Source organism: Mus pahari, chromosome 2 (genome assembly GCF_900095145.1).
Source record: "Mus pahari chromosome 2, PAHARI_EIJ_v1.1, whole genome shotgun sequence".
In the NCBI taxonomy this organism is placed as follows: Eukaryota; Metazoa; Chordata; class Mammalia; order Rodentia; family Muridae; genus Mus; species Mus pahari.
The window spans coordinates 15,770,081-15,783,718 of record NC_034591.1 but is presented as its reverse complement, the minus strand read 5'-3'; the positions used below and the strand labels follow the sequence as shown (position 1 = coordinate 15,783,718).

General features: G+C 42.6%; 1 non-coding gene and 2 pseudogenes across 1 annotated transcript; 2 read left to right on the top strand and 1 right to left on the bottom strand.

Annotated features, from left to right (window-relative positions):
- Positions 1-4,550: 4,550 nt before the first annotated feature.
- On the bottom strand, positions 4,551-6,057 carry LOC110316164 (annotated as a pseudogene).
- Positions 6,058-6,415: 358 nt separating this feature from the next.
- LOC110316163 lies at positions 6,416-9,790 on the top strand (annotated as a pseudogene).
- Positions 9,791-12,002: 2,212 nt separating this feature from the next.
- LOC115063542 lies at positions 12,003-12,127 on the top strand. Its single transcript, XR_003843388.1, has one exon. It is a non-coding gene; the product is annotated as a small nucleolar RNA SNORA40 (small nucleolar RNA).
- Positions 12,128-13,638: the final 1,511 nt, after the last annotated feature.

Here is a 13,638-nt window from a genome sequence, read left to right as displayed (position 1 = left end):
CTCTCTCTCTCTCTCTCTCTCTCTCTCTCTGCCTCTCTCTCTCTCTCCTCTCTCTCTGTCTCTCTCTTTCTCTCTCCCTCTCTCTCCCTCTCTCTGTCTCTCTGATACAGCAAGACAGAGGTTCTCTGAAAGCCAATAATTGAGTTCCCTGCCAGGCTTGGTCTATTACTTCCAGGCTACACAAAAGTAAAAAATTTAAGCAGTGTTGCTGAAGCCATGTCTATGGCACTCTGTTACGGAGGCCCACGGAGAGCAAGGTGATGCTGCTAATGACTGCCACTCATACCCAGACCTGCCTCCTGGAGCAGACACTGCTGCACTGTATCACTCTCTCTCTCTTTACTTCTTTTTGAATTCTCTCTTTTCCTCCCTCCTTTCCTCCATCGCTCCCCCTACACACACACACACACACACACACACACACTTTGAGTTGAAGTCTCTGTGTGTAGCCCAGGTTGACCCAATATTTACGGATTATGATATCACAGGCTTATGCAGCCATGCCCGACCTATTACAGTTACTCTCTAAAGACCATTCTCATCTCCTTAAAACCAGTTTCACATCCCAGTGGAGGAATATTTATTAGTGAGTCGATTTTCTATTTAAAATCCTTAAATGGTTTCCCATTGTTTCTCAATAGTGCACAGATATGCCGAGATGACGTGTGTGTGTGTGTGTGTGTGTGTGTGTGTGTGTGTGTGTGTGTGTGTCTCAGCTGGTACCCCACTCCAGGTCACTGATCCTGGCTTCTCCTCCTCTAACTACTTGCTGCCCTCAGCATTTATAGCTTCCCATGACCCTCCTCCTGGCCTTGCTCTTGGGCCTGGCTGGAAACTATAAAGCCGCTTTCTGCAGCCCATGGGGGATTTACCCACGGAGCTGTGCTCAGGCCCCAACCTTCAGCATTCTAAGGGCTTGCACCAGGATACTGTCAAAGGTTCTCCTGCCTGTTTATTACTCTGTTCATATGTAAAACTCCAAGTTTCTCTTCTTGGCTCTCTTAGTGGCACCCTGTTTATCTCTTGGAGAAATAGTGTTTCGCTTGTAGCCTGAGTAGTGGAGGGTTAAGGTTAATGTAGTTCTGGGATTAAAAGCACATCAACTAACACGTTACCACTTAGCCTTCCTGCGTTAGTGGAAGTGTCCTGCACCATCTGACCTCTCTGTGCAGCTCTCCAGTGTCTCCATGTTGTGAGGAGAAGGCCATGCTGGCTGGGTTTCCTGACCACCCCATGCTCCTTCCCGCCTACAGGGCCACCTCCCAGCCCAGCTGCCTTCTTCCCAGTGTGCACTCACCTTTCAAGTCTCACTAGAGACTTTCTTACCGCTTTTATATGAATAGGTCTCCTGTTGGACACTGACAGCATGCCCAAAAAGTCTTCCAACTTGCAATTTATAAAGTCATAACTAACATGGTTATCTACTTAGTGTCTCCCTGTCTATGCTTTTTTGTTTGTTTGTTTACTAGCTTTTAAAGATATTTATTTGCTTTCATTTTAAGTGTGTTTTGTTCTCTAATGTTATGTTGGTATACAGAACATGCTAAGGGGCCAGTGACTGTCCGTGACTGATGGTTATCTCTGACTGCTCAAATCTTTCTCGCATAGGTTTCAGAATTTAGATTTTTAAGTTGTGTTTATTTTTGGTACTATTTTTTCTTATATTTTGAGATTATTTCTATCATCTCTCCCATCGTTCTCCTCCCTTAAAACCCTCATATTTCCCCCCTTGCTTTCTTTCAGATTCATGGCCTGTATCCACTCATATTTACACTGTGAGCAGTCCAAGTCCTTGTCAACCATATGTGAAATGTATCTGCAGTAGAAATGAAAACTGGAAAAGGATGTAAATAGGTCCATCGAATATGCATCTGTGCATAATTGAATTCTACATTTTCTTTAAAAAAGCACACATATTAAAAATGTGCCTGAATTTGTCTCTCAGGGTTTTGTGCAAATATTCAAGGTACTCTTCCAACTTTATTATAAAATCTGGTTTCTCTCCCTTTAAAAATCAAATGGCTTTTAGGTTGTTTTCTCCAGAGAAATGCTATGTAAAAATAAGAAATAGGATTTTGTTAATATAGATATGTTTGACTGAAACACACACACACACACACAATATCTGTTGCCTGTTTTTTTTTTTTTTTTTTATGATTGTGGTTCTATGATAGAGTAAAAGAAGCAAATTAGCAGGCTGGGAGTGCAGCTCAGTGGTACCATGGACTGGGCTTAAGATCCCAAGTTCAGTCCTTAGCATTGTGGTGATGAAGTGCGCTTGGGACAGGAGAGAAGGCAGAGGAGGAGGGGAAGGAGAAGGGATTTAAAGTAGGGTATGTGGATGATGGTTATATATGAGCAAGCACACTTATTTCCAAATCTGTGATGCTTATATAGTGTTGATATGTTGATAACATCCTGACACATTCAGAAAGCAGTTGCAATTGGAATGAGTTTTTAAATAACCCCCCCATATCTTTGTAATCTTGAGATTCTGAATATAGATAGATACAATATTCATAAAGTCTCACAAATATGAGCGCCCAAACATGATCTGAACAAGGATGACATCAATACACATGCCTAAGTGGGTGGGGAAAAACCCACGAGGCCTCCTCACTATACAGAGAACTACAGGCAGCTAACATTGAGAACAGGAGAGATGGGTGTCTTCAGGAAAAGGCACGCCAACTGGTTATCTAATACCAAATGGTCAACCATGAAAACACAATACTGTACAAACAATATTGCTTAGGCTGAGCAGGTTATACTTATGCATATATATGTTTATGTATATACACATGGAACAACAATTATTGTTTCTTTTCAAATTCTTTATTTGCGAGTATGAGCGACCAAGGCAAACAATTCACACCTCCTCTGGACTCTCCAATTTCCTACGCACCCTCATGCTTTCCCTATCTCTAAAACATCCAGACATTCTTACTTTAAATAAACCACTCTTTCCCTGCCCTTCCCCCTCTTCAGTATCCCAGCCTCCTGCCTACTTCTTACTTTTTAGACAATTTGAAAACTTTCACTGAAATCCTGGACCTGGTCTCTTTCAATAGTCTAGAATATACTAAGTCACTTCATGCATCTTTACCATCCTAGAATGATACACTGTAAAAACTCAGTGTTCTTAATTGGCTCAAAACAGTGTAGCTTGATTTCACTTGGTAAAATTAATCCAATTAAAATACACACCCACAAACATGCACACTCAGATACACACACATGCACACACACTTTTAAGCAGAAGGAAGAACTTTAAGAATATGCCAATATAAAAAAATAAAAGCAACTACTAAAAACTACAGTAAAAATAGTTGGCTGGATAAATGAATGAAAAATGAGGAATTTGCAATAAAAAACTGATAGAAGACATTACAGATAATAAAAATGGGGGTGGGGAATCAAGTTTTATGGTGGTTTTCTAAGGAAGCTGTGCTTCATTGTAAATATTGAAATATTTCAAACTTTAAAATCTTTCACGTAGATTGCAGGTGTCATTTTTAAAATTTCATTCATCACTTGAGGTTCAACAAAGAACTCTGGTAGAATTTGCCGAATTCAAGCCTGGCAAATACTATAAATAAATTTGGTAGGTATTAGAAAGTCATGGTGAATCCAGAGTGAGAATATCTATTTCATACACAGTTCATCTGACTAAAAAAACCTGATTGTCATGTTCCAACTAGTCTACTAAAATACCCTTTTAAAGTCTACAATTTAATAGTAATCTGACTATCTTTAGCTGCCATTTACAGTATCAGCAGTGGCAGCACCACCTCCACCATCACCAACAACAACAACAGAAGAGGGGCAGAGCGAGAGGTCGGAAACCCAAATGAAAATATTACAGTTGATAAGGGGAAGCCCTATGATACTCCCATTATTTTTTAAAAAGGTGTACAAACTCATAAACAGTCTCTGCATCACCTATGGGTTACAGGCTACATCCCCATGTTACAGGCCCATCATTTATACCAGAGCCACCTTCTGGGCTTTGTTCAGCTCTTCATAAACCAGGCTGTCGTCTGTCTTAGCAGCCATAGTGCCTGCACACCCTGTTGTTCTGCTGTCTGTCCACTGAAGCCACATTCCTGAGCACTTTCATCATCTACCTGCATGACCCTGGGAAGCACGATGCCCTTCCCTGCACTCTGAGACTCCCAACAGAGGGGTTGCTCTCTTCACACTCTTGGAGCTCTGGCAAGCGGGAAGCTCTAGAGGGATGGCATTTGGCTGGAGAGGGACCATGGTGGTAGGAATGTAAGAATCATTGTCTGGAACACATCATTGGTTTGCAGTGTAGGACCCGGAAAGGGGTTTTGGAAACAAACTCTAAACATATACTTTTAGCTGAGTTGCCAGTATTCCTCGGAAGGAAATACCCAATCGCACATCCCCATGTTACAGGCCCGTGCTACACTAGCTCCTGCAACTGGAATGATCTGCGGGCAAAGCTGGTAGGAGAGACACTCTTTTCATGTAACAGGCTGAGTCAAAACCAAGATGTCTTAAACAGGAAAATACACAGTTTATGGTCACTTTAATCTTGCACTCCCTGTGGCACAGACAACTTGACTCCCTTTGATGCTGGGGTCGTGCTTCCCGACCAGGTACTCTGGCTTGTCAATGTACTACTGACCTTTGGGTTCCCCTTTCTTCAAGTTGATAGCAGAAGAACTGCTTGTATCAATACCACTTCCTCCAGAAACTGATCAAGGTGGTCTTTCAGAGTGTGTTTAAGGAGTCTTTTAACAGTAAAGGGTATTTGACCAGGCGACTTTGAGTGATAGCTAGAAAAGCCCAAAAATCTAATATTCAAGTGAAGGAAGACACCAGAAATGCTGGAATAAGTCTTGGACTCTCGGGTCCTGTTTCTTCTGATCTGGAAGAGTCTTGGCCACCTGCTAGCATAGCTTTCATAGACAAGTCTTTCAGGCACAGTAACAAATTCATGAGAATGTGACCAATCTGATCTACTGTCCCATCAGACCGGTTGATTCCAGTCTTGCCAACAGATCTTCATCCTATGCAGAGGTATGTAAGCATCCAAATGACCAAAATAAGTGAGTTCTTCTTCTGAGATGCAGACAACTTTAACATGGGGTCATGGCAGGCCTTTCTAGCAAGGCCGAGATTCTGGATTAAGCCCTGTTTGCCTTGGAACAATTCATATACTGCCTCTTAATGTTTGATATCTCAATGGTCAAGGACACCTTCATACTGACGTCTGGCACCTCTGATCGTAGCACACTGCTTCTTCTCTTGGTGAGTCTTCAGGCAGTGGACACTTCTGTGGGGAGGCTGGGGAGCCTGTGGTCACCGCAGGGTTAAAAATATGACTCTTTGGTTTGACCAAAGCACCCAACTGCTCTGTCTCTAACAGAATGGATTAAGTTTGCTGAGGATAAAGACAAATTACCTTTTGACCTATCCTGGTTTGTGGGCAGCTGAAACAAATAATGAAAATGAATAGTTGTACTTCTTGCCTTGATTCTCCCTGTTCTACATTATTTCCTTCTCCCACAGCTTATACAACCATGATGTACTTCTCTGTGGGCTGGAGGAAACAGGAAGAAGGATCATGGGAAATGGATGGTATGGTCTAAGGAGCAGAGCCTTCAGCATCTCTTAGGCAACCTGTAATGATGATTTTTTTTCCCCCAGCACAAACCTCACTTTTCCTCCTGGACAACCCAGCACAAATACAGAAAGCACTTGATTCTGTACCAGCTTGAGAACAACACTAGTAGGCTTATTTGATCTTCAAAACAACCATGAGTGAACCACATTAAAGAATAATTAGGTACAGCAGTGACTCTCTGGAGCCTTAACAGAAAATGTGTCCTACTAACCTCCCTCCAGCCCTGGCTCATCAAGCACATTTTACTAGCTGCCAACACATCTTCACTTGGCTGTCAAACCCAGCAGGCCTCAGATGGAGCTCATTACCTTCCTCCACAAACTGGTTTCCCTTCTTGTCTCTGTGTGAACCAGAGTTACAACAATAATCATAGTCATCCAAGCTTCCAGCCCACAGACCATCGCCAACCTCTCTCTTCCCATCCCCACACTACAGGGAAGAGAGAAGGAGCTGGAACCTGCTCTCTGCCCTACCCATTAACATAGATAAGGCTCTGCCGTCAGGTGTAGTCCAAGGTCCTTGTGAGTCAGAATCTCTCACAATGATTCTTTTAAATGACGAGGTTTTTCCAAACATCAGCATTCTAAATTAAGGCTTGGTTGAGGGATTAGCACTTTAAAATAGATCTCCAGAGGGCTTATCAAGCCACCCCACCCCCCAAAAGATCAGTGTGCTAAAGAAATGACTCAGAAGATCCCACTATGAAGGTGCAACCGAGTAAGACACCTGAAGAGCGTAATAGGCTGAGAGAAAAAGGCTATGGCGTCCTGCTCTGACTCGTTAAACACAGAGACAGAAGCAGGGTAGGAAAGGTATGGAAAGGTTCACCACGCTGAAATCACGGTCGATCTGTTCATGAAGAGCTTTTGCCAGGAAGACCAGGAAAGACCTTTTCCCCCAAAAGGAAAACTAATCCCAAAAAGTCCTGCAAGGGGGCTAGCTCTGAAAGAGGAGTAGCCACTCAAGTAACAACTTGGCCTCCCAGGACTAGCATAGGTCGGTTGGCTCCCAACACCATTAGATTATAACATGACCCAAGGGACAATACAGGAGCTGGGGAGGAGCTCTGAGGAATGGATGAGTATCAGCCAGAATGTGCTTGCCAGTAAAAGAAGCCATCCCGAGAACTCAAGAGATTTCATACGATATCCCTAACTTGGGGATCTTTCAACTTGTGGTGGCTTCTTGGCATTGTTTTTTTCTTCAACTTTACAGTGATGTAAAAGCATCAGTAGTCAATTGTGAATAGTACTTCGCTTTGGTGGATTTTGATACTCCCTTGGCTAAAGCAATATGTGAAGTAAGCCATGGTACCCCCTCTCCATGTTGTGTTAGACAGAAAACCACAGCCCTCCATCAACCAGGTGATCACAAAGATAAACAACAGGCACCTAGAGCTACTGCTACGTGACTGTAACATTCAGAAGGGGAAGGAGTATTAAATGTATTCTGTCTTAGTGATACTTTCAGCCTGGTATTGGTTTATTGGGACAGAACCTAAGGATGAGTCGAGGAGCATTTCTACAGTTAGATGCTTACAAAATGACTAGAAAGGCTGAAAAAACCAAATTCCAGAATTCTACAAATGATTGCCACGAGTACTTACGAAGTTAGCTATGGCCTGTGCTGTGGTCAGAAAATGGAATAGGAAAACTGAACGTCAAATGAATAGCAGGGAAAGGAAGGAAGGAAATGTTCAGAATCAGGTCAGGCCAGAGTCTACTGATTTGGATAAAATTAAGCCAAGTATCTGTAGATAATTTCATTACTAAGTTGATACACAATTCAACCTCAGTCTTAAGCCTCTATCTTTTTCTGCTAAATTATTTATGTGAATAATGAGGGAAAAAATTTGTTATATAGTAGGAAGAAATAGAAACTGCCCTCAATTTTTTATACCATCAAAACAATGACAAGTACACTGGGACAAATAGTGTGAATTTTTTTTCTAGTGATCTATGGGTTAAACCAAGTGGCTGTCAGGAAGTGGATGAAGGAAGAACAGAAGTTATCCTTGGCTAGATAACTTCAAGATCAAGAATCCTACAGGAGACCCTGTCTGAAATAAACAAACAGTTTACAGTATGCATTAGAATTTCCCACAGTTTTATACAAGCAAGGTAGAAATCCGTTTGATCACAAGAGGATCTGTTGCTCACCCATTACTTATTCAGTGTGATTTTCAGTCACGGTATTGTGTGTCTCACCGTCCCAGTGAATTCCATAAATCTTTTTGCCCAGGGAACAATGTAGTCAGATTAGTGTTAGAAAAGGCCTTTCTCAAAGTTTAAGACAGTTGGGGTCAGGGAGTGAAAGAAGATACTGCAGAGAAGTAGAACATCCAGAATTCCATGCCCTGGAAACACTTCTTGGACTGGCAATGGTGGTACAAACCTTTAATCCCAGCACTGGGGAGGCAGAGGCAGGAGGGAGGCCACCATGATCTACAGAGTGAGTTCCAGGACAGTCAGGGCTACCCAGAGGAACCCTGTCTAGAAAGACCAAAACAAACCAAACAAAACACAGACAAACAAATCCCACCTCTTGTCCCTTACATCCCTCCACACACCAGAGCCGTTTCAGTGCTGCCGCATGGCTGCATAACTTGTCAAAATGGATTCCCAATGGTACAAGAGAAAAGAAGGCAGAGAGGATGCGGCTGGCCTACAGGCTCACCCAGCAGGGCTGGTTTTTGAAAGATCTCACTAGCTCGTTGCAGGCCTTGTTTTGTTTTCTCTGAGTCGGGGCCTCAGTATAAGGTCCCCTGGCTGCTTAGGCTCTTCTGCCTCAGCCTTTCAAGTCCACGGATGACCAATGTGACTATGAGTGTACGCCATCACAACAGTGCCCTGGCAAACAGAGTCAGCATCTACACTGCCAGGTTCCCTTATTCTAGAATTGATAGATATTCTGATATTTAATGTTTCTAAATCTTTACCCTCAAATGCAAGATATCTTTTTTGCACAAGAAGCTGTCATGAAGTTGGTAGTTACCTCAGCAAATAGAGTTTTAATGGAGATGGGCATGACCCACTGTCCCTGCCAGGCCACTCACAGTCAAACTTCTCCAGTGCTGGCTACCAATATAAAACAGAACCCTCTTCCAAGGCTCCGGATCCCCACTCTCCAGGGCTTCTGACCCAAGCTGGCCAGGGTACAGGCAGGACTCTGTATGTATAACAAGCACCCTGAGCAATTCAGTTGCAGGCAGAATTGGGTCATGTTCTACAAGGGTTTACCAAAAGGGATACCCTTGAACATACAAACCAATTATTAGTAGAGGTAATATATAAAGTAAAAAATTAAGAGCTAGGAGTGCTTATTTCCTTGGTTCTGGAGCAAGGAAAACCACTATAGAGTGCACACAACTTCTTCACTGATTTGAACAGGAGGGCCATCCAGTGTCTGTGGGATCAGTCCAAGTCTGGAGTCCTGAGGAGCTCAGACCCATGTGCTCGCCCTAAATATTCTGGAAACAGAACATCCTAAATGCTTGCAGTGCCTGGAGACCTCCAGCTGTTTGAGGTTCTCGACAACAAGCTAAGCACTTTTTCTTAATTGTCAGGCTTTTTATGATAGGGTCTCACATAGCCCAGCTTGGCCTCGAATTTGCCCTGTAGTACAGGGTGATCTTGCATGTCCCATCCTTCTACATCCACTTCCTGAGTGCTGGGATCACAAGCACACACCACCCTCCCTGCCAGGCTAAACAATTTAAATGAAAGAAAATCATTTCCTTTCCAATTTGGACCTGGCAGAATTGGCTCCCACAAGAAGGGTGGTGAGAGGAAGACGGGCCATTCTGCCATCAATGAGATGGTGACCCGAGAATACACCATCAACATTCACAAGCACATCCATGGAGTGGGCTTCAAGAAGCATGCTCCTCGGGCACTCAAAGAAATTCGGAAGTTCGCCATGAAGGAAATGGGGACACCAGATGTGCACATTGACCCGAGGCTCAATAAAGCTGTCTAGGCCAAGGGAATAAGGAATGGCCCATCGCATCCGAGTACGCTTGTCCAGAAAACGGAATGAGGATGAGGATTCCCCAAACAAGCTGTACACGCTGGTAACTTACTGCCTGTTACCACATTCAAAAATCTACAGACTGTCAATGTGGATGAGAACTAACCTGCTCAATGTCAAATAAAGTTGCAGAACTGCCAAAAAGAAAAAAGAAAACCAACTATGATGAGTAACCATGGTCCAAGAATGACTGGAGTTAGTTTGTTTTTCTCTCTTGGTGGACAGGCAATTGCTCTACCACTAAGCTATATCCCAGGCCCACCTGGAGGTTCATAAAAATAAAATTGTAAGGGGAAAGGCATAAAAGGAATGAAATAAAGACACTCCCCTCAGACAGACACATTGTGATAGAGAGGAAAATGCCTCTGCATTTATATACATTTGGTAATATTCATTCCTGAAGTATTTATACAGAGGCTAAACTGTAAGACAATCTAGACACAGCTGAACTAGTAAATGTAACAACAACTAATGAAAAAGAAGTCAGCCAGGCGTGGTGGCGCACGCCTTTAATCCCAGCACTTGGGAGGCAGAGGCAGGTGGATTTCTGAGTTCGAGGCCAGCCTGGTCTACAGAGTGAGTTCCAGGACAGCCAGGGCTACATAGAGAAACCCTGTCTCGAAAAACCAGAAAAGAAAGAAAGAAAGAAAGAGAGAGAGAGAGAGAGAGAGAGAGAGAGAGAGAGAAATAGAAGTCATGAATTTGAAGGAGAGCAGGAAGAGGCATGTAGGAGGATATTGAGGGAGAAAATGGAAGGAGGGAATGATGTTATTATATTATAATCTCAAACATGAAATACTCTTAATTGCAGTCTGTATCTTTATGTTCATGAAGACAATTCTTCTCTTTCCAGAATCAAGTACAAATTGAGGTGTAACCGTAAAGCAAATTTGTTTCACTTTTCATTGTTGAATGTTTCAAACATATGTAAAGCAGCCTGGGATACTGAACCCCCTTGTAACTACTAGCATGCAAGTAATACTATCTCATCCACACCCCACACTACTCTCTCCTCTCACTGGATGACTTTAAAAGAGAGTCCTCATGATTTTATCCCTATTATTATGGTACATAGCTCTTCAAAGAATGGCTTTATAAAAATCATATATCAAAATGTCACACCCAAAAAGCTAAAGAGTGTGAATTTGTTTTTAAAGACGGGGTCTGTCTGTGTAGGCCAGGCTGTAGGACGAGGCTGGTCACTGGCGTGCTCCCACTACTAAGCACTCCATCCCCACCGTCAGTGAATGTAGAGAACAGAGGCACCAAACACCGGGGCTCAGGTAACCCTTCTACCTCAGCCTCCCAGGCACACGCAATCAGAGATGCACCGCACTCCGTGTCGTTGATTTTTAAATACACCAGAAATTGTATATCCGAAGGACTATTCACTTCAAAAATGTTTTATTAATTTTTTAAAATGTATTTCACTTCATATGTATAAGTATTTGCCTCCATGTATGTATATGCATCATGTATGTGTCTGGTACCCACGGAAGTCAGAAGAGGACTTCAGATTCCCTGGAACTGGAGTTAGAGATGGTTTGTGAACTTCCGTGTGGGTGCTGAGAACCAAACCAAGGTCCTCCGCAAAGCACCAAGCACTCTGAACTACTAAACCATCTCCAGCCCTCTAAGAGTCGTCTTCAAACACTGTCACCAGCCTTTCTCAAATTCCGTCTCAGGAATATTTTCAGGACTTGAAGTTTGCCAAATCACAGCCCGCCCTCACTCTTCAAGGGTAGATTTAACTTGAAGACAGCCATGGGCTTTAGGAATAGACCTCGATGAACAGGGGGAGTGATTGGACGGAGCCCTATGGGTTTGTTTGGGGGAGTACTGTACACATATAGGCACCAGCTGTAGCCCTCATGAACAGGGTCATGCTCATAAAGCCGGTGAGAAATTATCTACTCCATGGTCAGAGACACTAAGGAAAGAGAGAGCTCTGTGGCCCGGCAGCTGAAGCAAGATGGAGCTAAAAGGAGAATGTGAGAAGCAGCTGAGACGGGTGGCCAACTGCAGAGCGGAAGTTATGCCTAATCTCTGCCATAAATTCCAGTGATTCCTGGCCACGTCAGGGATTTCTGTTGTACTTCATGCTCTTGCAAACCATGGTCTCTGGGGTTAGAATACTTACTTCCACTAGGTAGACTCACTTCGTAGGGATCTGTTTTAATCTCTATGATGGCTTTATATTATCCACATATATGTGTGTTTATTTCTCCAAACAGACTGACTGGTAGCTTAATTTTTCTGTCTCTGGTATTAAAATAATGACTTTCACATAGTGGGCCTTAGGAATCCATGTGTTTAATGCACTTGTGTGTGGTTCTGTTTAACTTGTAGACAAAGACTAAAAGTAGGTGCAAAAACTAAATCCTCATTTGTAGCTCAGAACTCATCATTCAGTATGTCTTGATACAAATAAAAATCAATATAGGCTGGGGTTGTAACTCAATTGGTAGAGTGCTTGCCTAGCATGTGGAAGGCCCTGGCTTCAAGTCCCTCAGTACCACAGAGCGCTGTGGTACACACCTGGAACCTCAGCCATGGGAGCTTGAGGCAGGAAGACCAGAAGCTCACGGGAATCCTTGGCCACAGGAGACCCTGGCTCTAAAATAAAATACAATAAATATGATACCTTAAAGAAATTATCTGTTTACTACATAGGAAAGATCAGTAATTTTTACATGGTTTGGACCCTAAAAAGTCCTCACAATGTAGCAAAGTAACTATGGGCTCTAAACAGATTGAATCAGCAGGAGGAAACAATGACTCAAGGCAGTTCCTGCCAGCGAAATCCCTGGAAGGCTTAGATCTTTGAAACAGAAATTTATAAAACAGATTTGCCCCTAATGATCTCTTTTCTTCTCATTTTAAAATCCATTTTTTCCTTTGTAGAACTCTTGATAAATCAGTGCATTAAGTACAGGATGAAACTTCCAAGTTAGTTGTATCCATATTCTTCTAAAAATAATTCCTCTTTTGCAGGATACAAAGCAGAAAATGAATCACCTATTCAAAGGAAATTCATTGATTTGAACCTATAGACATTCTATAGACTTTAAAAACCATATGACCTCTTGTTGGAATGGTTCATAGACTCCTCCTACTTTCCCACCTTCTGTCCCACAGCAAAAAACAAAACAAACAGAAGCAAAGTCACCGGCTCCCACAGGAGCAGAAAGTCACGGCTTCTACAGGAGCAGCCAACCCAGTCTTAAGCTGGTGGGAAGCTGAAGCACCCCTTCCAGTATTGTGTCAGTGATGTGTGCCACGCCTACCAACCGTGTCGCAGTCCCAGGTAGCCTAGTACAGGAGTCTGTGGGAAGCTCTGTGGGCAGCAGAGAGACTGCCATCTCTTAAGAACAATTGCACCTGATGTCACCCGCTGTTGGTTAGTTAAACCTGGATTTTATCAAGATAATAAAGACTTCTGAGCCCCAAAGCTCATAGTATATATTCAAAGGAGTTTTTTTTTTTCCCTTTATAATCAGCAAGTCCACAGAAATCTTTACAATTCTCCCCATTGTTTTAAAATCTATTAAACCCTGTTTGCATGGAAATAACTTGATTTGGATAAAGAGGAAACAGACCTGAAGTGGTTGAGCAACAGGTTTGCTTGGTTTTAATGGCTACGTTGCACAACCTGGGCAAGGCATCCCATGACACAGAAGATTGTTATAACTACTTGGAAATCCAGCTAGACCACCCAAGGACTTGCAAAAGCCTTTCAGCCTCCACACTGTAGGAACTATTGCTCTAACTTTGTTACACATGGCATTGAGCCCTGGGACTATTTCTTAATCAGGAAATATGGAAAACAAATTAACACATTTCTTACTAATTTTATTAAGGAAATTTGTTATATTTATGTAAAATCTGGAATTATATATTTAAAACCATGTAAACAAAGTAGGAAAAATAGAAATGATAACAGCACACATTAG